The sequence below is a fragment of the Garra rufa genome, unplaced genomic scaffold (assembly GCF_049309525.1).
Source record: "Garra rufa unplaced genomic scaffold, GarRuf1.0 hap1_unplaced_002, whole genome shotgun sequence".
NCBI classification, from domain to species: domain Eukaryota; kingdom Metazoa; phylum Chordata; class Actinopteri; order Cypriniformes; family Cyprinidae; genus Garra; species Garra rufa.
Genome location: NW_027394277.1, coordinates 6,294,495 through 6,316,625, shown reverse-complemented (window position 1 = coordinate 6,316,625; position 22,131 = coordinate 6,294,495). Strand labels below are relative to the sequence as shown.

Sequence of the window (22,131 nt, the reverse complement as noted above, 5' to 3'; positions counted from 1 at the left end):
AGTTTACCTGTTTTTAGGGTATGGACAAATGAACTGTATTCTTTTAACAGAGTTTACCTAGTTTTATCGTGTTGTTTTAAAGTCTTTTATGTGAACCTTGTAAATACACCAAATCTATTTAAACCAATTTTCTTTTATGTCTCATTCTTTTAACCACTAGTCATCTCTCACAGTTAAATCGGACCCCATTTTAGTCTTGTAACTCGGCTGATAAGGCCGATTGTTACACTTTTATGGGAGACCGCCTGGGAATACCAGGTGCTGTAAGCTTTTGCCTTTTCTTCACTATTTATATAATATGCTGGCTTTTACGGAGGCTGATCTTTAAATAGCCCACTTTTTGGAGCAGCCCTCGCTTATGGCCATACCGCGCTGAGAGCGCCCGATCTCGTCTGATCTCGGTAGCTAAGCAGCGTCGGGCCTGGTTAGTACTTGGATGGGAGACCGCCTGGGAATACCAGGTGCTGTAAGCTTTTGCCTTTTCTTCACTATTTATATAATATGCTGGCTTTTAGAAAGACGTGTTTTACCGCTCTATTTATTACAATCATTTACATGTATTATAGAGTTTTAAGTGTTTTACATGTTTTTTAGGCCATTTTATTACTCTTAACATTTTAAGTGTATGTTTCTTTAATAAATGGATGGTTGGCCTGTCATGTGACTAGACACATGACAGGAAGCAGGAAGTACAACTGTATAAGAGAGCAGCATGACAAACAAAGGACAGTCACCAAACTGTTGGATTGAGGAGTTGCTAATTTTAGAGCTCACCTTTCCATTCACCACCTGCAAACTTTGGATTACACTTTCTGTGGATTGTATATACACCGGTGGAAACTCACATTGGACTTATCAACACACTGGGATTCTTGGACTGTTTTTAGGGTATGGACAAATGAACTGTATTCTTTTAACAGCGTTTATCTCATTTTATCGTGTTGTTTTAAAGTCTTTTATGTGAACCTTGTAAATAAACCAAATCTATTTAAACCAATCTTCTTTTATGTCTCATTCTTTTAACCACTAGTCATCTCTCACAGTTAAATCTGACCCCATTTTAGTCTTGTAACTCGGCCGATAAGGCCGATTGTTACACTTGGATGGGAGACCGCCTGGGAATACCAGGTGCTGTAAGCTTTTGCCTTTTCTTCACTATTTATATAATATGCTGGCTTTTAGAAAGACGTGTTTTACCGCTCTATTTATTACAATCATTTAAATGTATTATAGAGTTTTAAGTGTTTTACATGTTTTTTAGGCCATTTTATTACTCTTAACATTTTAAGTGAGTGTGTGTCTTTAAAAAATGGATGGTTGGCCTGCCATGTGACTAGACACATGACAGGAAGCAGGAAGTACAACTGTATAAGAGAGCAGCATGACAAACAAAGGACAGTCACCAAACTGTTGGATTGAGGAGTTGCTAATTTTAGAGCTCACCTTTCCATTCACCACCTGCAAACTTTGGATTACACTTTCTGTGGATTGTATATACACCGGTGGACACTCACATTGGACTTATCAACACACTGGGATTCTTGGACTGTTTTTAGGGTATGGACAAATGAACTGTATTCTTTTAACAGCGTTTACCTCATTTTATCGTGTTGTTTTAAAGTCTTTTATGTGAACCTTGTAAATAAACCAAATCTATTTAAACCAATCTTCTTTTATGTCTCATTCTTTTAACCACTAGTCATCTCTCACAGTTAAATCTGACCCCATTTTAGCCTTGTAACTCGGCCGATAAGGCCGATTGTTACACTTGGATGGGAGACCGCCTGGGAATACCAGGTGCTGTAAGCTTTTGCCTTTTCTTCACTATTTATATAATATGCTGGCTTTTACGGAGGCTGATCTTTAAATAGCCCACTTTTTGGAGCAGCCCTCGCTTACGGCCATACCGCGCTGAGAGAGCCCGATCTCGTCTGATCTCGGAAGCTAAGCAGCGTCGGGCCTGCTTAGTACTTGGATGGGAGACCGCCTGGGAATACCAGGTGCTGTAAGCTTTTGCCTTTTCTTCACTATTTATATAATATGCTGGCTTTTAGAAAGACGTGTTTTACCGCTCTATTTATTACAATCATTTAAATGTATTATAGAGTTTTAAGTGTTTTACATGTTTTTTAGGCCATTTTATTACTCTTAACATTTTAAGTGAGTGTGTGTCTTTAAAAAATGGATGGTTGGCCTGCCATGTGACTAGACACATGACAGAAAGCAGGAAGTACAACTGTATAAGAGAGCAGCATGACAAACAAAGGACAGTCACCAAACTGTTGGATTGAGGAGTTGCTAATTTTAGAGCTCACCTTTCCATTCACCACCTACAAACTTTGGATTACACTTTCTGTGGATTGTATATACACCGGTGGACACTCACATTGGACTTATCAACACACTGGGATTCTTGGACTGTTTTTAGGGTATGGACAAATGAACTGTATTCTTTTAACAGCGTTTACCTCGTTTTATCGTGTTGTTTTAAAGTCTTTTATGTGAACCTTGTAAATAAACCAAATCTATTTAAACCAATCTTCTTTTATGTCTCATTCTTTTAACCACTAGTCATCTCTCACAGTTAAATCTGACCCCATTTTAGTCTTGTAACTCGGCCGATAAGGCCGATTGTTACACTTGGATGGGAGACCGCCTGGGAATACCAGGTGCTGTAAGCTTTTGCCTTTTCTTCACTATTTATATAATATGCTGGCTTTTACGGAGGCTGATCTTTAAATGGCCCACTTTTTGGAGCAGCCCTCGCTTACGGCCATACCGCGCTGAGAGCGCCCGATCTCGTCTGATCTCGGAAGCTAAACAGCGTCGGGCCTGTTTAGTACTTGGATGGGAGACCGCCTGGGAATACCAGGTGCTGTAAGCTTTTGCCTTTTCTTCACTATTTATATAATATGCTGGCTTTTACGGAGGCTGATCTTTAAATAGCCCACTTTTTGGAGCAGCCCTGGCTTACGGCCATACCGCGCTGAGAGCGCCCGATCTCGTCTGATCTCGGAAGCTAAACAGCGTCGGGCCTGTTTAGTACTTGGATGGGAGACCGCCTGGGAATACCAGGTGCTGTAAGCTTTTGCCTTTTCTTCACTATTTATATAATATGCTGGCTTTTAGAAAGACGTGTTTTACCGCTCTATTTATTACAATCATTTAAATGTATTATAGAGTTTTAAGTGTTTTACATGTTTTTTAGGCCATTTTATTACTCTTAACATTTTAAGTGAGTGTGTGTCTTTAAAAAATGGATGGTTGGCCTGCCATGTGACTAGACACATGACAGGAAGCAGGAAGTACAACTGTATAAGAGAGCAGCATGACAAACAAAGGACAGTCACCAAACTGTTGGATTGAGGAGTTGCTAATTTTAGAGCTCACCTTTCCATTCACCACCTGCAAACTTTGGATTACACTTTCTGTGGATTGTATATACACCAGTGGACACTCACATTGGACTTATCAACACACTGGGATTCTTGGACTGTTTTTAGGGTATGGACAAATGAACTGTATTCTTTTAACAGCGTTTACCTCATTTTAACGTGTTGTTTTAAAGTCTTTTATGTGAACCTTGTAAATAAACCAAATCTATTTAAACCAATCTTCTTTTATGTCTCATTCTTTTAACCACTAGTCATCTCTCACAGTTAAATCTGACCCCATTTTAGTCTTGTAACTCGGCCGATAAGGCCGATTGTTACACTTGGATGGGAGACCGCCTGGGAATACCAGGTGCTGTAAGCTTTTGCCTTTTCTTCACTATTTATATAATATGCTGGCTTTTACGGAGGCTGATCTTTAAATAGCCCACTTTTTGGAGCAGCCCTCGCTTACGGCCATACTCACATTGGACTTATCAACACACTGGGATTCTTGGACTGTTTTTAGGGTATGGACAAATGAACTGTATTCTTTTAACAGCGTTTACCTCATTTTATCGTGTTGTTTTAAAGTCTTTTATGTGAACCTTGTAAATAAACCAAATCTATTTAAACCAATCTTCTTTTATGTCTCATTCTTTTAACCACTAGTCATCTCTCACAGTTAAATCTGACCCCATTTTAGTCTTGTAACTCGGCCGATAAGGCCGATTGTTACACTTGGATGGGAGACCGCCTGGGAATACCAGGTGCTGTAAGCTTTTGCCTTTTCTTCACTATTTATATAATATGCTGGCTTTTAGAAAGACGTGTTTTACCGCTCTATTTATTACAATCATTTAAATGTATTATAGAGTTTTAAGTGTTTTACATGTTTTTTAGGCCATTTTATTACTCTTAACATTTTAAGTGTATGTGTCTTTAATAAATGGATGGTTGGCCTGTCATGTGACTAGACACATGACAGGAAGCAGGAAGTACAACTGTATAAGAGAGCAGCATGACAAACAAAGGACAGTCACCAAACTGTTGGATTGAGGAGTTGCTAATTTTAGAGCTCACCTTTCCATTCACCACCTGCAAACTTTGGATTACACTTTCTGTGGATTGTATATACACTGGTGGACACTCACATTGGACTTATCAACACACTGGGGTTCTTGGACTGGGAATACCAGGTGCTGTAAGCTTTTGCCTTTTCTTCACTATTTATATAATATGCTGGCTTTTACGGAGGCTGATCTTTAAATAGCCCACTTTTTGGAGCAGCTCTCGCTTATGGCCATACCGCGCTGAGAGCGCCCGATCTCGTCTGATCTCGGAAGCTAAGCAGCGTCGGGCCTGGTTAGTACTTGGATGGGAGACCGCCTGGGAATACCAGGTGCTGTAAGCTTTTGCCTTTTCTTCACTATTTATATAATATGCTGGCTTTTAGAAAGACGTGTTTTACCGCTCTATTTATTACAATCATTTACATGTATTATAGAGTTTTAAGTGTTTTACATGTTTTTTAGGCCATTTTATTACTCTTAACATTTTAAGTGTATGTGTCTTTAATAAATGGATGGTTGGCCTGTCATGTGACTAGACACATGACAGGAAGCAGGAAGTACAACTGTATAAGAGAGCAGCATGACAAACAAAGGACAGTCACCAAACTGTTGGATTGAGGAGTTGCTAATTTTAGAGCTCACCTTTCCATTCACCACCTGCAAACTTTGGATTACACTTTCTGTGGATTGTATATACACTGGTGGACACTCACATTGGACTTATCAACACACTGGGGTTCTTGGACTGTTTTTAGGGTATGGACAAATGAACTGTATTCTTTTAACAGAGTTTACCTGTTTTTAGGGTATGGACAAATGAACTGTATTCTTTTAACAGAGTTTACCTAGTTTTATCGTGTTGTTTTAAAGTCTTTTATGTGAACCTTGTAAATACACCAAATCTATTTAAACCAATTTTCTTTTATGTCTCATTCTTTTAACCACTAGTCATCTCTCACAGTTAAATCGGACCCCATTTTAGTCTTGTAACTCGGCTGATAAGGCCGATTGTTACACTTTTATGGGAGACCGCCTGGGAATACCAGGTGCTGTAAGCTTTTGCCTTTTCTTCACTATTTATATAATATGCTGGCTTTTACGGAGGCTGATCTTTAAATAGCCCACTTTTTGAAGCAGCCCTAGCTTATGGCAATACCGCGCTGAGAGCGCCCGATCTCGTCTGATCTCGGAAGCTAAGCAGCGTCGGGCCTGGTTAGTACTTGGATGGGAGACCGCCTGGGAATACCAGGTGCTGTAAGCTTTTGCCTTTTCTTCACTATTTATATAATATGCTGGCTTTTACGGAGGCTGATCTTTAAATAGCCCACTTTTTGGAGCAGCCCTCGCTTATGGCCATACCGCGCTGAGAGCGCCCGATCTCATCTGATCTCGGAAGCTAAGCAGCGTCGGGCCTGGTTAGTACTTGGATGGGAGACCGCCTGGGAATACCAGGTGCTGTAAGCTTTTGCCTTTTCTTCACTATTTATATAATATGCTGGCTTTTAGAAAGACGTGTTTTACCGCTCTATTTATTACAATCATTTACATGTATTATAGAGTTTTAAGTGTTTTACATGTTTTTTAGGCCATTTTATTACTCTTAACATTTTAAGTGTATGTGTCTTTAATAAATGGATGGTTGGCCTGTCATGTGACTAGACACATGACAGGAAGCAGGAAGTACAACTGTATAAGAGAGCAGCATGACAAACAAAGGACAGTCACCAAACTGTTGGATTGAGGAGTTGCTAATTTTAGAGCTCACCTTTCCATTCACCACCTGCAAACTTTGGATTACACTTTCTGTGGATTGTATATACACTGGTGGACACTCACATTGGACTTATCAACACACTGGGGTTCTTGGACTGTTTTTAGGGTATGGACAAATGAACTGTATTCTTTTAACAGAGTTTACCTGTTTTTAGGGTATGGACAAATGAACTGTATTCTTTTAACAGAGTTTACCTAGTTTTATCGTGTTGTTTTAAAGTCTTTTATGTGAACCTTGTAAATACACCAAATCTATTTAAACCAATTTTCTTTTATGTCTCATTCTTTTAACCACTAGTCATCTCTCACAGTTAAATCGGACCCCATTTTAGTCTTGTAACTCGGCTGATAAGGCCGATTGTTACACTTTTATGGGAGACCGCCTGGGAATACCAGGTGCTGTAAGCTTTTGCCTTTTCTTCACTATTTATATAATATGCTGGCTTTTACGGAGGCTGATCTTTAAATAGCCCACTTTTTGGAGCAGCCCTCGCTTACGGCCATACCGCGCTGAGAGCGCCCGATCTCGTCTGATCTCGGAAGCTAAGCAGCGTCGGGCCTGCTTAGTACTTGGGTGGGAGACCGCCTGGGAATACCAGGTGCTGTAAGCTTTTGCCTTTTCTTCACTATTTATTTAATATGCTGGCTTTTAGAAAGACGTGTTTTACCGCTCTATTTATTACAATCATTTAAATGTATTATAGAGTTTTAAGTGTTTTACATGTTTTTTAGGCCCTTTTATTACTCTTAACATTTTAAGTGAGTGTGTGTCTTTAAAAAATGGATGGTTGGCCTGCCATGTGACTAGACACATGACAGGAAGCAGGAAGTACAACTGTATAAGAGAGCAGCATGACATACAAAGGACAGTCACCAAACTGTTGGATTGAGGAGTTGCTAATTTTAGAGCTCACCTTTCCATTCACCACCTGCAAACTTTGGATTACACTTTCTGTGGATTGTATATACACCGGTGGACACTCACATTGGACTTATCAACAAACTGGGATTCTTGGACTGTTTTTAGGGTATGGACAAATGAACTGTATTCTTTTAACAGCGTTTACCTCGTTTTATCGTGTTGTTTTAAAGTCTTTTATGTGAACCTTGTAAATAAACCAAATCTATTTAAACCAATCTTCTTTTATGTCTCATTCTTTTAACCACTAGTCATCTCTCACAGTTAAATCTGACCCCATTTTAGTCTTGTAACTCGGCCGATAAGGCCGATTGTTACACTTGGATGGGAGACCGCCTGGGAATACCAGGTGCTGTAAGCTTTTGCCTTTTCTTCACTATTTATATAATATGCTGGCTTTTAGAAAGACGTGTTTTACCGCTCTATTTATTACAATCATTTAAATGTATTATAGAGTTTTAAGTGTTTTACATGTTTTTTAGGCCATTTTATTACTCTTAACATTTTAAGTGAGTGTGTGTCTTTAAAAAATGGATGGTTGGCCTGCCATGTGACTAGACACATGACAGGAAGCAGGAAGTACAACTGTATAAGAGAGCAGCATGACAAACAAAGGACAGTCACCAAACTGTTGGATTGAGGAGTTGCTAATTTTAGAGCTCACCTTTCCATTCACCACCTGCAAACTTTGGATTACACTTTCTGTGGATTGTATATACACCGGTGGACACTCACATTGGACTTATCAACACACTGGGATTCTTGGACTGTTTTTAGGGTATGGACAAATGAACTGTATTCTTTTAACAGCGTTTACCTCATTTTAACGTGTTGTTTTAAAGTCTTTTATGTGAACCTTGTAAATAAACCAAATCTATTTAAACCAATCTTCTTTTATGTCTCATTCTTTTAACCACTAGTCATCTCTCACAGTTAAATCTGACCCCATTTTAGTCTTGTAACTCGGCCGATAAGGCCGATTGTTACACTTGGATGGGAGACCGCCTGGGAATACCAGGTGCTGTAAGCTTTTGCCTTTTCTTCACTATTTATATAATATGCTGGCTTTTACGGAGGCTGATCTTTAAATAGCCCACTTTTTGGAGCAGCCCTCGCTTACGGCCATACTCACATTGGACTTATCAACACACTGGGATTCTTGGACTGTTTTTAGGGTATGGACAAATGAACTGTATTCTTTTAACAGCGTTTACCTCATTTTATCGTGTTGTTTTAAAGTCTTTTATGTGAACCTTGTAAATAAACCAAATCTATTTAAACCAATCTTCTTTTATGTCTCATTCTTTTAACCACTAGTCATCTCTCACAGTTAAATCTGACCCCATTTTAGTCTTGTAACTCGGCCGATAAGGCCGATTGTTACACTTGGATGGGAGACCGCCTGGGAATACCAGGTGCTGTAAGCTTTTGCCTTTTCTTCACTATTTATATAATATGCTGGCTTTTAGAAAGACGTGTTTTACCGCTCTATTTATTACAATCATTTAAATGTATTATAGAGTTTTAAGTGTTTTACATGTTTTTTAGGCCATTTTATTACTCTTAACATTTTAAGTGTATGTGTCTTTAATAAATGGATGGTTGGCCTGTCATGTGACTAGACACATGACAGGAAGCAGGAAGTACAACTGTATAAGAGAGCAGCATGACAAACAAAGGACAGTCACCAAACTGTTGGATTGAGGAGTTGCTAATTTTAGAGCTCACCTTTCCATTCACCACCTGCAAACTTTGGATTACACTTTCTGTGGATTGTATATACACCGGTGGAAACTCACATTGGACTTATCAACACACTGGGATTCTTGGACTGTTTTTAGGGTATGGACAAATGAACTGTATTCTTTTAACAGCGTTTATCTCATTTTATCGTGTTGTTTTAAAGTCTTTTATGTGAACCTTGTAAATAAACCAAATCTATTTAAACCAATCTTCTTTTATGTCTCATTCTTTTAACCACTAGTCATCTCTCACAGTTAAATCTGACCCCATTTTAGTCTTGTAACTCGGCCGATAAGGCCGATTGTTACACTTGGATGGGAGACCGCCTGGGAATACCAGGTGCTGTAAGCTTTTGCCTTTTCTTCACTATTTATATAATATGCTGGCTTTTAGAAAGACGTGTTTTACCGCTCTATTTATTACAATCATTTAAATGTATTATAGAGTTTTAAGTGTTTTACATGTTTTTTAGGCCATTTTATTACTCTTAACATTTTAAGTGAGTGTGTGTCTTTAAAAAATGGATGGTTGGCCTGCCATGTGACTAGACACATGACAGGAAGCAGGAAGTACAACTGTATAAGAGAGCAGCATGACAAACAAAGGACAGTCACCAAACTGTTGGATTGAGGAGTTGCTAATTTTAGAGCTCACCTTTCCATTCACCACCTGCAAACTTTGGATTACACTTTCTGTGGATTGTATATACACCGGTGGACACTCACATTGGACTTATCAACACACTGGGATTCTTGGACTGTTTTTAGGGTATGGACAAATGAACTGTATTCTTTTAACAGCGTTTACCTCATTTTATCGTGTTGTTTTAAAGTCTTTTATGTGAACCTTGTAAATAAACCAAATCTATTTAAACCAATCTTCTTTTATGTCTCATTCTTTTAACCACTAGTCATCTCTCACAGTTAAATCTGACCCCATTTTAGCCTTGTAACTCGGCCGATAAGGCCGATTGTTACACTTGGATGGGAGACCGCCTGGGAATACCAGGTGCTGTAAGCTTTTGCCTTTTCTTCACTATTTATATAATATGCTGGCTTTTACGGAGGCTGATCTTTAAATAGCCCACTTTTTGGAGCAGCCCTCGCTTACGGCCATACCGCGCTGAGAGAGCCCGATCTCGTCTGATCTCGGAAGCTAAGCAGCGTCGGGCCTGCTTAGTACTTGGATGGGAGACCGCCTGGGAATACCAGGTGCTGTAAGCTTTTGCCTTTTCTTCACTATTTATATAATATGCTGGCTTTTAGAAAGACGTGTTTTACCGCTCTATTTATTACAATCATTTAAATGTATTATAGAGTTTTAAGTGTTTTACATGTTTTTTAGGCCATTTTATTACTCTTAACATTTTAAGTGAGTGTGTGTCTTTAAAAAATGGATGGTTGGCCTGCCATGTGACTAGACACATGACAGAAAGCAGGAAGTACAACTGTATAAGAGAGCAGCATGACAAACAAAGGACAGTCACCAAACTGTTGGATTGAGGAGTTGCTAATTTTAGAGCTCACCTTTCCATTCACCACCTACAAACTTTGGATTACACTTTCTGTGGATTGTATATACACCGGTGGACACTCACATTGGACTTATCAACACACTGGGATTCTTGGACTGTTTTTAGGGTATGGACAAATGAACTGTATTCTTTTAACAGCGTTTACCTCGTTTTATCGTGTTGTTTTAAAGTCTTTTATGTGAACCTTGTAAATAAACCAAATCTATTTAAACCAATCTTCTTTTATGTCTCATTCTTTTAACCACTAGTCATCTCTCACAGTTAAATCTGACCCCATTTTAGTCTTGTAACTCGGCCGATAAGGCCGATTGTTACACTTGGATGGGAGACCGCCTGGGAATACCAGGTGCTGTAAGCTTTTGCCTTTTCTTCACTATTTATATAATATGCTGGCTTTTACGGAGGCTGATCTTTAAATGGCCCACTTTTTGGAGCAGCCCTCGCTTACGGCCATACCGCGCTGAGAGCGCCCGATCTCGTCTGATCTCGGAAGCTAAACAGCGTCGGGCCTGTTTAGTACTTGGATGGGAGACCGCCTGGGAATACCAGGTGCTGTAAGCTTTTGCCTTTTCTTCACTATTTATATAATATGCTGGCTTTTACGGAGGCTGATCTTTAAATAGCCCACTTTTTGGAGCAGCCCTGGCTTACGGCCATACCGCGCTGAGAGCGCCCGATCTCGTCTGATCTCGGAAGCTAAACAGCGTCGGGCCTGTTTAGTACTTGGATGGGAGACCGCCTGGGAATACCAGGTGCTGTAAGCTTTTGCCTTTTCTTCACTATTTATATAATATGCTGGCTTTTAGAAAGACGTGTTTTACCGCTCTATTTATTACAATCATTTAAATGTATTATAGAGTTTTAAGTGTTTTACATGTTTTTTAGGCCATTTTATTACTCTTAACATTTTAAGTGAGTGTGTGTCTTTAAAAAATGGATGGTTGGCCTGCCATGTGACTAGACACATGACAGGAAGCAGGAAGTACAACTGTATAAGAGAGCAGCATGACAAACAAAGGACAGTCACCAAACTGTTGGATTGAGGAGTTGCTAATTTTAGAGCTCACCTTTCCATTCACCACCTGCAAACTTTGGATTACACTTTCTGTGGATTGTATATACACCAGTGGACACTCACATTGGACTTATCAACACACTGGGATTCTTGGACTGTTTTTAGGGTATGGACAAATGAACTGTATTCTTTTAACAGCGTTTACCTCATTTTAACGTGTTGTTTTAAAGTCTTTTATGTGAACCTTGTAAATAAACCAAATCTATTTAAACCAATCTTCTTTTATGTCTCATTCTTTTAACCACTAGTCATCTCTCACAGTTAAATCTGACCCCATTTTAGTCTTGTAACTCGGCCGATAAGGCCGATTGTTACACTTGGATGGGAGACCGCCTGGGAATACCAGGTGCTGTAAGCTTTTGCCTTTTCTTCACTATTTATATAATATGCTGGCTTTTACGGAGGCTGATCTTTAAATAGCCCACTTTTTGGAGCAGCCCTCGCTTACGGCCATACTCACATTGGACTTATCAACACACTGGGATTCTTGGACTGTTTTTAGGGTATGGACAAATGAACTGTATTCTTTTAACAGCGTTTACCTCATTTTATCGTGTTGTTTTAAAGTCTTTTATGTGAACCTTGTAAATAAACCAAATCTATTTAAACCAATCTTCTTTTATGTCTCATTCTTTTAACCACTAGTCATCTCTCACAGTTAAATCTGACCCCATTTTAGTCTTGTAACTCGGCCGATAAGGCCGATTGTTACACTTGGATGGGAGACCGCCTGGGAATACCAGGTGCTGTAAGCTTTTGCCTTTTCTTCACTATTTATATAATATGCTGGCTTTTAGAAAGACGTGTTTTACCGCTCTATTTATTACAATCATTTAAATGTATTATAGAGTTTTAAGTGTTTTACATGTTTTTTAGGCCATTTTATTACTCTTAACATTTTAAGTGTATGTGTCTTTAATAAATGGATGGTTGGCCTGTCATGTGACTAGACACATGACAGGAAGCAGGAAGTACAACTGTATAAGAGAGCAGCATGACAAACAAAGGACAGTCACCAAACTGTTGGATTGAGGAGTTGCTAATTTTAGAGCTCACCTTTCCATTCACCACCTGCAAACTTTGGATTACACTTTCTGTGGATTGTATATACACTGGTGGACACTCACATTGGACTTATCAACACACTGGGGTTCTTGGACTGGGAATACCAGGTGCTGTAAGCTTTTGCCTTTTCTTCACTATTTATATAATATGCTGGCTTTTACGGAGGCTGATCTTTAAATAGCCCACTTTTTGGAGCAGCTCTCGCTTATGGCCATACCGCGCTGAGAGCGCCCGATCTCGTCTGATCTCGGAAGCTAAGCAGCGTCGGGCCTGGTTAGTACTTGGATGGGAGACCGCCTGGGAATACCAGGTGCTGTAAGCTTTTGCCTTTTCTTCACTATTTATATAATATGCTGGCTTTTAGAAAGACGTGTTTTACCGCTCTATTTATTACAATCATTTACATGTATTATAGAGTTTTAAGTGTTTTACATGTTTTTTAGGCCATTTTATTACTCTTAACATTTTAAGTGTATGTGTCTTTAATAAATGGATGGTTGGCCTGTCATGTGACTAGACACATGACAGGAAGCAGGAAGTACAACTGTATAAGAGAGCAGCATGACAAACAAAGGACAGTCACCAAACTGTTGGATTGAGGAGTTGCTAATTTTAGAGCTCACCTTTCCATTCACCACCTGCAAACTTTGGATTACACTTTCTGTGGATTGTATATACACTGGTGGACACTCACATTGGACTTATCAACACACTGGGGTTCTTGGACTGTTTTTAGGGTATGGACAAATGAACTGTATTCTTTTAACAGAGTTTACCTGTTTTTAGGGTATGGACAAATGAACTGTATTCTTTTAACAGAGTTTACCTAGTTTTATCGTGTTGTTTTAAAGTCTTTTATGTGAACCTTGTAAATACACCAAATCTATTTAAACCAATTTTCTTTTATGTCTCATTCTTTTAACCACTAGTCATCTCTCACAGTTAAATCGGACCCCATTTTAGTCTTGTAACTCGGCTGATAAGGCCGATTGTTACACTTTTATGGGAGACCGCCTGGGAATACCAGGTGCTGTAAGCTTTTGCCTTTTCTTCACTATTTATATAATATGCTGGCTTTTACGGAGGCTGATCTTTAAATAGCCCACTTTTTGAAGCAGCCCTAGCTTATGGCAATACCGCGCTGAGAGCGCCCGATCTCGTCTGATCTCGGAAGCTAAGCAGCGTCGGGCCTGGTTAGTACTTGGATGGGAGACCGCCTGGGAATACCAGGTGCTGTAAGCTTTTGCCTTTTCTTCACTATTTATATAATATGCTGGCTTTTACGGAGGCTGATCTTTAAATAGCCCACTTTTTGGAGCAGCCCTCGCTTATGGCCATACCGCGCTGAGAGCGCCCGATCTCATCTGATCTCGGAAGCTAAGCAGCGTCGGGCCTGGTTAGTACTTGGATGGGAGACCGCCTGGGAATACCAGGTGCTGTAAGCTTTTGCCTTTTCTTCACTATTTATATAATATGCTGGCTTTTAGAAAGACGTGTTTTACCGCTCTATTTATTACAATCATTTACATGTATTATAGAGTTTTAAGTGTTTTACATGTTTTTTAGGCCATTTTATTACTCTTAACATTTTAAGTGTATGTGTCTTTAATAAATGGATGGTTGGCCTGTCATGTGACTAGACACATGACAGGAAGCAGGAAGTACAACTGTATAAGAGAGCAGCATGACAAACAAAGGACAGTCACCAAACTGTTGGATTGAGGAGTTGCTAATTTTAGAGCTCACCTTTCCATTCACCACCTGCAAACTTTGGATTACACTTTCTGTGGATTGTATATACACTGGTGGACACTCACATTGGACTTATCAACACACTGGGGTTCTTGGACTGTTTTTAGGGTATGGACAAATGAACTGTATTCTTTTAACAGAGTTTACCTGTTTTTAGGGTATGGACAAATGAACTGTATTCTTTTAACAGAGTTTACCTAGTTTTATCGTGTTGTTTTAAAGTCTTTTATGTGAACCTTGTAAATACACCAAATCTATTTAAACCAATTTTCTTTTATGTCTCATTCTTTTAACCACTAGTCATCTCTCACAGTTAAATCGGACCCCATTTTAGTCTTGTAACTCGGCTGATAAGGCCGATTGTTACACTTTTATGGGAGACCGCCTGGGAATACCAGGTGCTGTAAGCTTTTGCCTTTTCTTCACTATTTATATAATATGCTGGCTTTTACGGAGGCTGATCTTTAAATAGCCCACTTTTTGGAGCAGCCCTCGCTTACGGCCATACCGCGCTGAGAGCGCCCGATCTCGTCTGATCTCGGAAGCTAAGCAGCGTCGGGCCTGCTTAGTACTTGGGTGGGAGACCGCCTGGGAATACCAGGTGCTGTAAGCTTTTGCCTTTTCTTCACTATTTATTTAATATGCTGGCTTTTAGAAAGACGTGTTTTACCGCTCTATTTATTACAATCATTTAAATGTATTATAGAGTTTTAAGTGTTTTACATGTTTTTTAGGCCCTTTTATTACTCTTAACATTTTAAGTGAGTGTGTGTCTTTAAAAAATGGATGGTTGGCCTGCCATGTGACTAGACACATGACAGGAAGCAGGAAGTACAACTGTATAAGAGAGCAGCATGACATACAAAGGACAGTCACCAAACTGTTGGATTGAGGAGTTGCTAATTTTAGAGCTCACCTTTCCATTCACCACCTGCAAACTTTGGATTACACTTTCTGTGGATTGTATATACACCGGTGGACACTCACATTGGACTTATCAACAAACTGGGATTCTTGGACTGTTTTTAGGGTATGGACAAATGAACTGTATTCTTTTAACAGCGTTTACCTCGTTTTATCGTGTTGTTTTAAAGTCTTTTATGTGAACCTTGTAAATAAACCAAATCTATTTAAACCAATCTTCTTTTATGTCTCATTCTTTTAACCACTAGTCATCTCTCACAGTTAAATCTGACCCCATTTTAGTCTTGTAACTCGGCCGATAAGGCCGATTGTTACACTTGGATGGGAGACCGCCTGGGAATACCAGGTGCTGTAAGCTTTTGCCTTTTCTTCACTATTTATATAATATGCTGGCTTTTAGAAAGACGTGTTTTACCGCTCTATTTATTACAATCATTTAAATGTATTATAGAGTTTTAAGTGTTTTACATGTTTTTTAGGCCATTTTATTACTCTTAACATTTTAAGTGAGTGTGTGTCTTTAAAAAATGGATGGTTGGCCTGCCATGTGACTAGACACATGACAGGAAGCAGGAAGTACAACTGTATAAGAGAGCAGCATGACAAACAAAGGACAGTCACCAAACTGTTGGATTGAGGAGTTGCTAATTTTAGAGCTCACCTTTCCATTCACCACCTGCAAACTTTGGATTACACTTTCTGTGGATTGTATATACACCGGTGGACACTCACATTGGACTTATCAACACACTGGGATTCTTGGACTGTTTTTAGGGTATGGACAAATGAACTGTATTCTTTTAACAGCGTTTACCTCATTTTAACGTGTTGTTTTAAAGTCTTTTATGTGAACCTTGTAAATAAACCAAATCTATTTAAACCAATCTTCTTTTATGTCTCATTCTTTTAACCACTAGTCATCTCTCACAGTTAAATCTGACCCCATTTTAGTCTTGTAACTCGGCCGATAAGGCCGATTGTTACACTTGGATGGGAGACCGCCTGGGAATACCAGGTGCTGTAAGCTTTTGCCTTTTCTTCACTATTTATATAATATGCTGGCTTTTACGGAGGCTGATCTTTAAATAGCCCACTTTTTGGAGCAGCCCTCGCTTACGGCCATACTCACATTGGACTTATCAACACACTGGGATTCTTGGACTGTTTTTAGGGTATGGACAAATGAACTGTATTCTTTTAACAGCGTTTACCTCATTTTATCGTGTTGTTTTAAAGTCTTTTATGTGAACCTTGTAAATAAACCAAATCTATTTAAACCAATCTTCTTTTATGTCTCATTCTTTTAACCACTAGTCATCTCTCACAGTTAAATCTGACCCCATTTTAGTCTTGTAACTCGGCCGATAAGGCCGATTGTTACACTTGGATGGGAGACCGCCTGGGAATACCAGGTGCTGTAAGCTTTTGCCTTTTCTTCACTATTTATATAATATGCTGGCTTTTAGAAAGACGTGTTTTACCGCTCTATTTATTACAATCATTTAAATGTATTATAGAGTTTTAAGTGTTTTACATGTTTTTTAGGCCATTTTATTACTCTTAACATTTTAAGTGTATGTGTCTTTAATAAATGGATGGTTGGCCTGTCATGTGACTAGACACATGACAGGAAGCAGGAAGTACAACTGTATAAGAGAGCAGCATGACAAACAAAGGACAGTCACCAAACTGTTGGATTGAGGAGTTGCTAATTTTAGAGCTCACCTTTCCATTCACCACCTGCAAACTTTGGATTACACTTTCTGTGGATTGTATATACACTGGTGGACACTCACATTGGACTTATCAACACACTGGGGTTCTTGGACTGTTTTTAGGGTATGGACAAATGAACTGTATTCTTTTAACAGAGTTTACCTGTTTTTAGGGTATGGACAAATGAACTGTATTCTTTTAACAGAGTTTACCTAGTTTTATCGTGTTGTTTTAAAGTCTTTTATGTGAACCTTGTAAATACACCAAATCTATTTAAACCAATTTTCTTTTATGTCTCATTCTTTTAACCACTAGTCATCTCTCACAGTTAAATCGGACCCCATTTTAGTCTTGTAACTCGGCTGATAAGGCCGATTGTTACACTTTTATGGGAGACCGCCTGGGAATACCAGGTGCTGTAAGCTTTTGCCTTTTCTTCACTATTTATATAATATGCTGGCTTTTACGGAGGCTGATCTTTAAATAGCCCACTTTTTGGAGCAGCCCTCGCTTATGGCCATACCGCGCTGAGAGCGCCCGATCTTGTCTGATCTCGGAAGCTAAGCAGCGTCGGGCCTGGTTAGTACTTGGATGGGAGACCGCCTGGGAATACCAGGTGCTGTAAGCTTTTGCCTTTTCTTCACTATTTATATAATATGCTGGCTTTTACGGAGGCTGATCTTTAAATAGCCCACTTTTTGGAGTAGCCCTCGCTTACGGCCATACCCCCACCTGAGGCGCTAGAGAGCAAACAGGAAGTGAGTTGGCAGTTTGTAGTGTGCAGTAGGTGAGATAGGCTCACCATTTTTCTGGGTGTTTTTTCACATTTATTTTGTTTGTTTTTTAGTTAGAAGGAGTTTTTTTTTTGAGGAAGGTTTTTTTTAACCCCAAACAGGTCTTTCTGTTTGGGGTTTGAGACAACCAAAATATGGATTTAATGGACAAAGAACACGGACTGGTAAAACAACATGAGATGGGAAATGCGGAACCAGGATTTGTTGCAGACATAACTGAAAGGAATATAAATGAAAGACATGGAGAAAACAATAATGAAACGTGGGCGACGGTGGTTTCAAGGAGGAAACAAGAAAGAAAAACAACTGGACAAGAACGGAAAGGAGATCTACAATCAACTGAAGGTATTGGAATTGAGAAAGAAGTTGGAGAAAAAAGAAATGTTTTATCTCAACGACAACAAATGATACAGAAATTAAGCAAACAAACAAGGTATCAGAGGGAATACAAGAAAGAAGCAACATTAACAATGACTGTTAAAGATATAGAAAATATAACAATACTAATGATAATTAAAGCAGTTGAAGAGAAAGTTGGAATGGGAAAATTGATCGGACTGAGAAGAAAAAATAATTATGATTTTGAAATGACTATGGAAAGTGAGATGGACTGTGATTTGCTGTTGAATGGAATAATGATAAACGGACAAGAATGTGAGATAAGGAAATTGTGTGCAACAGAAAGAATGGTGTCTTTCTTGAGTCTGCCCAGCTATATTGAAGATGAGGAAATCAGTCAAAAACTAATCAATTGGGGTGTAACTCCCATTCTACCACTAAGAAGAAGATATCATCCCGGGACAACGGTGGCAGACGGAACACGATTTTTGAGGGTAAAGTTTCCACAAGAGGTGACGTCTTTACCATACAACACAAGCTTCAGGACTGAAGAAGGAGTGCAGTACTTCAGAGTGATTCACGATAATCAAGTGAAGACATGCAGGATCTGTGTAAGTCCGGAGCATGAAAAAAAGGACTGCCCACAATTCACATGCAGAAATTGTCTTGAGCAGGGGCATTATGCGCGAGACTGTAAAGTCCCGCGGTGCCAAGGCTGCCAAAAGACAATGTTAAGATGCAGATGCGAGATAGAAGACGAGGAAAATGAAGATCCAGGAATGGAAATACAAGAGGTAATGGGAGTTACAACAATTGAGAGGTTAAATGACTCACAAAGGCAGACGCAAGGAGAGGACGAGAAACAAGATGACGAGGAAGAGGAGAACAACAACATAGATGAGAATAAAGAAAAGAAGGAAGATGAAGAACAAGGAATGGAGATGGGAGGAGGAGCGAACAAAGAGGATATAAATTTGATTAAAGAAGGATTTTCTAAGGAACAGGACGATGTGGACACTAATGAACTGGACTACGAAAAAGGACAAGAAAAAGAAAAAGCTGAGGATAAGGGAATAAAGACACTGACTGAGGTAAGAGGAGCAGACAATGGGGGGGAAATTCGTGGAATGGAAAACAAAGGAAAAGAAAGACTGAATAGATGTGTAAAAACAAGAAAAGATGGCTTAGACATTCAACAGGTTCTTAAAAGGCAGAAGATAAGAAGAGAAGAGCAAAAGGAAAGACTGGAGAGGAGGAAAGCTGAAATGGGTGAAGTAAAAAATACTTTTTTGAAAGACAATGAAACGGATTGAATGGTGGGTTTTGGTTTTTCCAATCATTTCTTTAATGAGCTCTATATCAATTGTATCGCTGAATGCTAGAGGATTATCCAAATGTCAAAAGTTTGAAAGATTAATGTGTCTGACCAAAAAATGTGATGTGCTATGTTTACAAGAAACGAAATGGGAAGATAAAATAAGTGATGAAATTAGAAAATTATGGAACGGAGAAATATATAGTAACTGTGATATGGAAAGGAAGAGAGGGGTAGCTATTTTAATAAGAAAAGGAGTATTTGAAGAAGTAAATATAGATTATAAAGACACAAAGGGAAGAATAATAATTGTTAAATTTGTGTGTAATGGAAAAGAAATGAAAGTGTGTAATATACATGCACCAAATGATGAAAGAGATAAATTTAATTTTTACAGGGATATGAATGAGTTAATAGAAAAACATGACAACATTATGGTGTTAGGTGATTTTAACACTGTAATACAGAGAATTGATGTAGATGATTCAATGGGATTTAGAAGAGATAGAGGGAGGAATGAACTACATAACATAATGGAGAAATATAATATGGTGGATGTGTGGAGAGAGAGGAATGGTATGAAAAGAGAATATTCAAGAAGACAAATTGTTGATAGAGTTCTAAAGCAAAGTAGAATAGACTTATTTTTATGTAAGAAAAAGGAAGCATATTATGTCACTAAGGCGTCTTACAAAAATTATAGTGAGAGTGATCATGATTTTTTATGGATATTGATGAATTTTAATGAGGCTGATAAAGGACCAGGGGTGTGGATATTAAATGCAGAACTTCTAAAAAATGAAATATACAGAATGGAAATAGAAAGTATAATAATTAATAGTGTAAATGAGGAAATGTATGAAATAGAAAAAGGGTTTTGGTGGGACATTCTAAAAAAAAAGAATAAAAAAATTCTCAATGGAATATTCAAAAAAATGGCAAAAAGTCAAAAAGATGAAAGAAAATAAGATTAAAAAAGAGTGGGATGAAGAAATGAGGAAAGTAAATGAGCATGATGAAAATATTGATAAGATAATAGAATTACAGGAAGAATTAAAGAAAATAGAAGAAGAGAAGTGTAAAGGAGCAATAATAAGAAGTAGGGCGAAAGACATTGTAGAAGGAGAAAGAAGTACGAAATATTTTTATGAATTAGAAAAAACAAGACAGAGAGCAGATATAATAAAAAGTATTAAAACAGAAGATGCGAGGATTGTAGAAGATAAAACAGGAATTTTGGAAGAAGTCAGAGAATTCTATAAGCATTTATTTACCAAAAATGAGATAGTTTTAGAAGATGAGGAATTTGTATTAAGTAAAATACAGGTTAAAGTTAATGAGGGAGACAAAGAAATGTGTGAGAGTGAGATTACGGAATTAGAAATAGGAATTGCAATTGATCAACTGAAAAATGGTAAAAGTCCAGGAATAGATGGATTAACAGCTGAATTTTATAAGGTTTTTAAAGATGTGTTATGTCCAATTTTAAATGAAATATTTATAGATAATTTTAAAAAAGGGAATTTAACGAATAGTATGAAGAAAGGTATGGTGAAAATAATTTACAAGAAAAAAGGTGATAAGAGAGACCTGAAAAACTACAGACCACTAAGCATGTTGAATACAGATTATAAAATATTAGCCAAAATTTTAGCCAATCGATTGAAAATAGTAGTACCAAATATAATTACTACAAATCAAGCATATGCTGTTCTAAAAAGAGATATTACTGATGTCATTAACAATATAAGAGATATGATATGGTACATGAAGGAGGAGAAAGAAACAGGATATATAATAAGTGTGGATTTAGAAAAGGCTTTTGATAGAGTTGAACACAAATACTTGATACATGTGATGGAGAGATTTGGTTTTGGGGAGAATTTTTTAAAATGGATAAAATGTTTATATACAGATATAAGTAGTTGTGTAAAAGTGAATGGTTTTTTAACTAAAGATTTTAAAATAACGAGATCAATCAGACAAGGGTGTCCTATGTCAGCATTATTATACACTTTAGTATCTGAAGCTTTAGGACTGGCAGTAGACCAGGAAAAGAACATAAAAGGAATACGCATAAAAGGAGAAGAATCAGAACAAAAAATATTTCAATATGCAGATGACACGACATTGTTTGTAAAAGATATTAAAAGTATGGATAAAGCAATGGAAGTTTTAGAAAGATATTGTAAAGGAACAGGGGCAAAAGTTAATAAAGAAAAAACTACATACATGAAAATTGGATTACCGAATGATCTGCTGAATAAAATGCAATTTAAGGAAGAAAAGAAGAGTATGAAAATTTTAGGTATAAGGGTTGGAGAAAATGAAAATGAAATAAGAGAAGTGGTATGGGAGGAGGTTTTAAAAGGAATGGAGAAGAGATTAAATTTCTGGAAATTAAGAGGATTATTTTTAAAAGGGAAGGTTTTAGTTATTAATTCTTTGTTTTTATCAAAAATGTGGTATGTATTGGGTTCTGTGAGTTTGCCTATATGGGTGTATAAAAAAATCAAATCTATTGTTTTAAACTTTTTATGGGAGGGGAAACCATCGAAAATTGCTTATGACACTCTAATTGGAAAGGTGGAGGAAGGAGGGTTGGGACTAATAGATCCATTAATAAGAATGAAAAGTATAAGAATAAAAACTGTTAATAAATACTGGAAACATGGGAAATATGCGTGGAAGGGTGTAATGAACTATTTTTTAAATAAATGTGGAAAAATGGGAGATGA

General features: G+C 38.0%; 16 non-coding genes across 16 annotated transcripts; all 16 read left to right on the top strand.

Moving 5' to 3' along the window:
• Positions 1-354: 354 nt before the first annotated feature.
• LOC141305579 (5S ribosomal RNA) lies at positions 355-473 on the top strand. The gene has a single exon (XR_012344544.1). It is a non-coding gene; the product is annotated as a 5S ribosomal RNA (ribosomal RNA).
• Positions 474-1,893: 1,420 nt separating this feature from the next.
• On the top strand, positions 1,894-2,012 carry LOC141307380 (5S ribosomal RNA). Its single transcript, XR_012346334.1, has one exon. It is a non-coding gene; the product is annotated as a 5S ribosomal RNA (ribosomal RNA).
• A 753-nt stretch (positions 2,013-2,765) lies between these two features.
• Positions 2,766-2,884, top strand: LOC141306535 (5S ribosomal RNA). Its single transcript, XR_012345493.1, has one exon. It is a non-coding gene; the product is annotated as a 5S ribosomal RNA (ribosomal RNA).
• Positions 2,885-2,968: 84 nt separating this feature from the next.
• Positions 2,969-3,087, top strand: LOC141306533 (5S ribosomal RNA). Its single transcript, XR_012345491.1, has one exon. It is a non-coding gene; the product is annotated as a 5S ribosomal RNA (ribosomal RNA).
• A 1,579-nt stretch (positions 3,088-4,666) lies between these two features.
• On the top strand, positions 4,667-4,785 carry LOC141307766 (5S ribosomal RNA). Its single transcript, XR_012346692.1, has one exon. It is a non-coding gene; the product is annotated as a 5S ribosomal RNA (ribosomal RNA).
• Positions 4,786-5,586: 801 nt separating this feature from the next.
• LOC141305621 (5S ribosomal RNA) lies at positions 5,587-5,705 on the top strand. Its single transcript, XR_012344586.1, has one exon. It is a non-coding gene; the product is annotated as a 5S ribosomal RNA (ribosomal RNA).
• An 84-nt stretch (positions 5,706-5,789) lies between these two features.
• On the top strand, positions 5,790-5,908 carry LOC141307597 (5S ribosomal RNA). The gene has a single exon (XR_012346549.1). It is a non-coding gene; the product is annotated as a 5S ribosomal RNA (ribosomal RNA).
• An 801-nt stretch (positions 5,909-6,709) lies between these two features.
• LOC141306595 (5S ribosomal RNA) lies at positions 6,710-6,828 on the top strand. The gene has a single exon (XR_012345554.1). It is a non-coding gene; the product is annotated as a 5S ribosomal RNA (ribosomal RNA).
• A 3,155-nt stretch (positions 6,829-9,983) lies between these two features.
• Positions 9,984-10,102, top strand: LOC141307379 (5S ribosomal RNA). Its single transcript, XR_012346333.1, has one exon. It is a non-coding gene; the product is annotated as a 5S ribosomal RNA (ribosomal RNA).
• A 753-nt stretch (positions 10,103-10,855) lies between these two features.
• On the top strand, positions 10,856-10,974 carry LOC141306531 (5S ribosomal RNA). Its single transcript, XR_012345490.1, has one exon. It is a non-coding gene; the product is annotated as a 5S ribosomal RNA (ribosomal RNA).
• Positions 10,975-11,058: 84 nt separating this feature from the next.
• On the top strand, positions 11,059-11,177 carry LOC141306530 (5S ribosomal RNA). Its single transcript, XR_012345489.1, has one exon. It is a non-coding gene; the product is annotated as a 5S ribosomal RNA (ribosomal RNA).
• Positions 11,178-12,756: 1,579 nt separating this feature from the next.
• Positions 12,757-12,875, top strand: LOC141307764 (5S ribosomal RNA). Its single transcript, XR_012346691.1, has one exon. It is a non-coding gene; the product is annotated as a 5S ribosomal RNA (ribosomal RNA).
• Positions 12,876-13,676: 801 nt separating this feature from the next.
• LOC141305620 (5S ribosomal RNA) lies at positions 13,677-13,795 on the top strand. The gene has a single exon (XR_012344585.1). It is a non-coding gene; the product is annotated as a 5S ribosomal RNA (ribosomal RNA).
• Positions 13,796-13,879: 84 nt separating this feature from the next.
• On the top strand, positions 13,880-13,998 carry LOC141307475 (5S ribosomal RNA). Its single transcript, XR_012346427.1, has one exon. It is a non-coding gene; the product is annotated as a 5S ribosomal RNA (ribosomal RNA).
• Positions 13,999-14,799: 801 nt separating this feature from the next.
• LOC141306593 (5S ribosomal RNA) lies at positions 14,800-14,918 on the top strand. Its single transcript, XR_012345552.1, has one exon. It is a non-coding gene; the product is annotated as a 5S ribosomal RNA (ribosomal RNA).
• A 2,536-nt stretch (positions 14,919-17,454) lies between these two features.
• Positions 17,455-17,573, top strand: LOC141306743 (5S ribosomal RNA). The gene has a single exon (XR_012345700.1). It is a non-coding gene; the product is annotated as a 5S ribosomal RNA (ribosomal RNA).
• Positions 17,574-22,131: the final 4,558 nt, after the last annotated feature.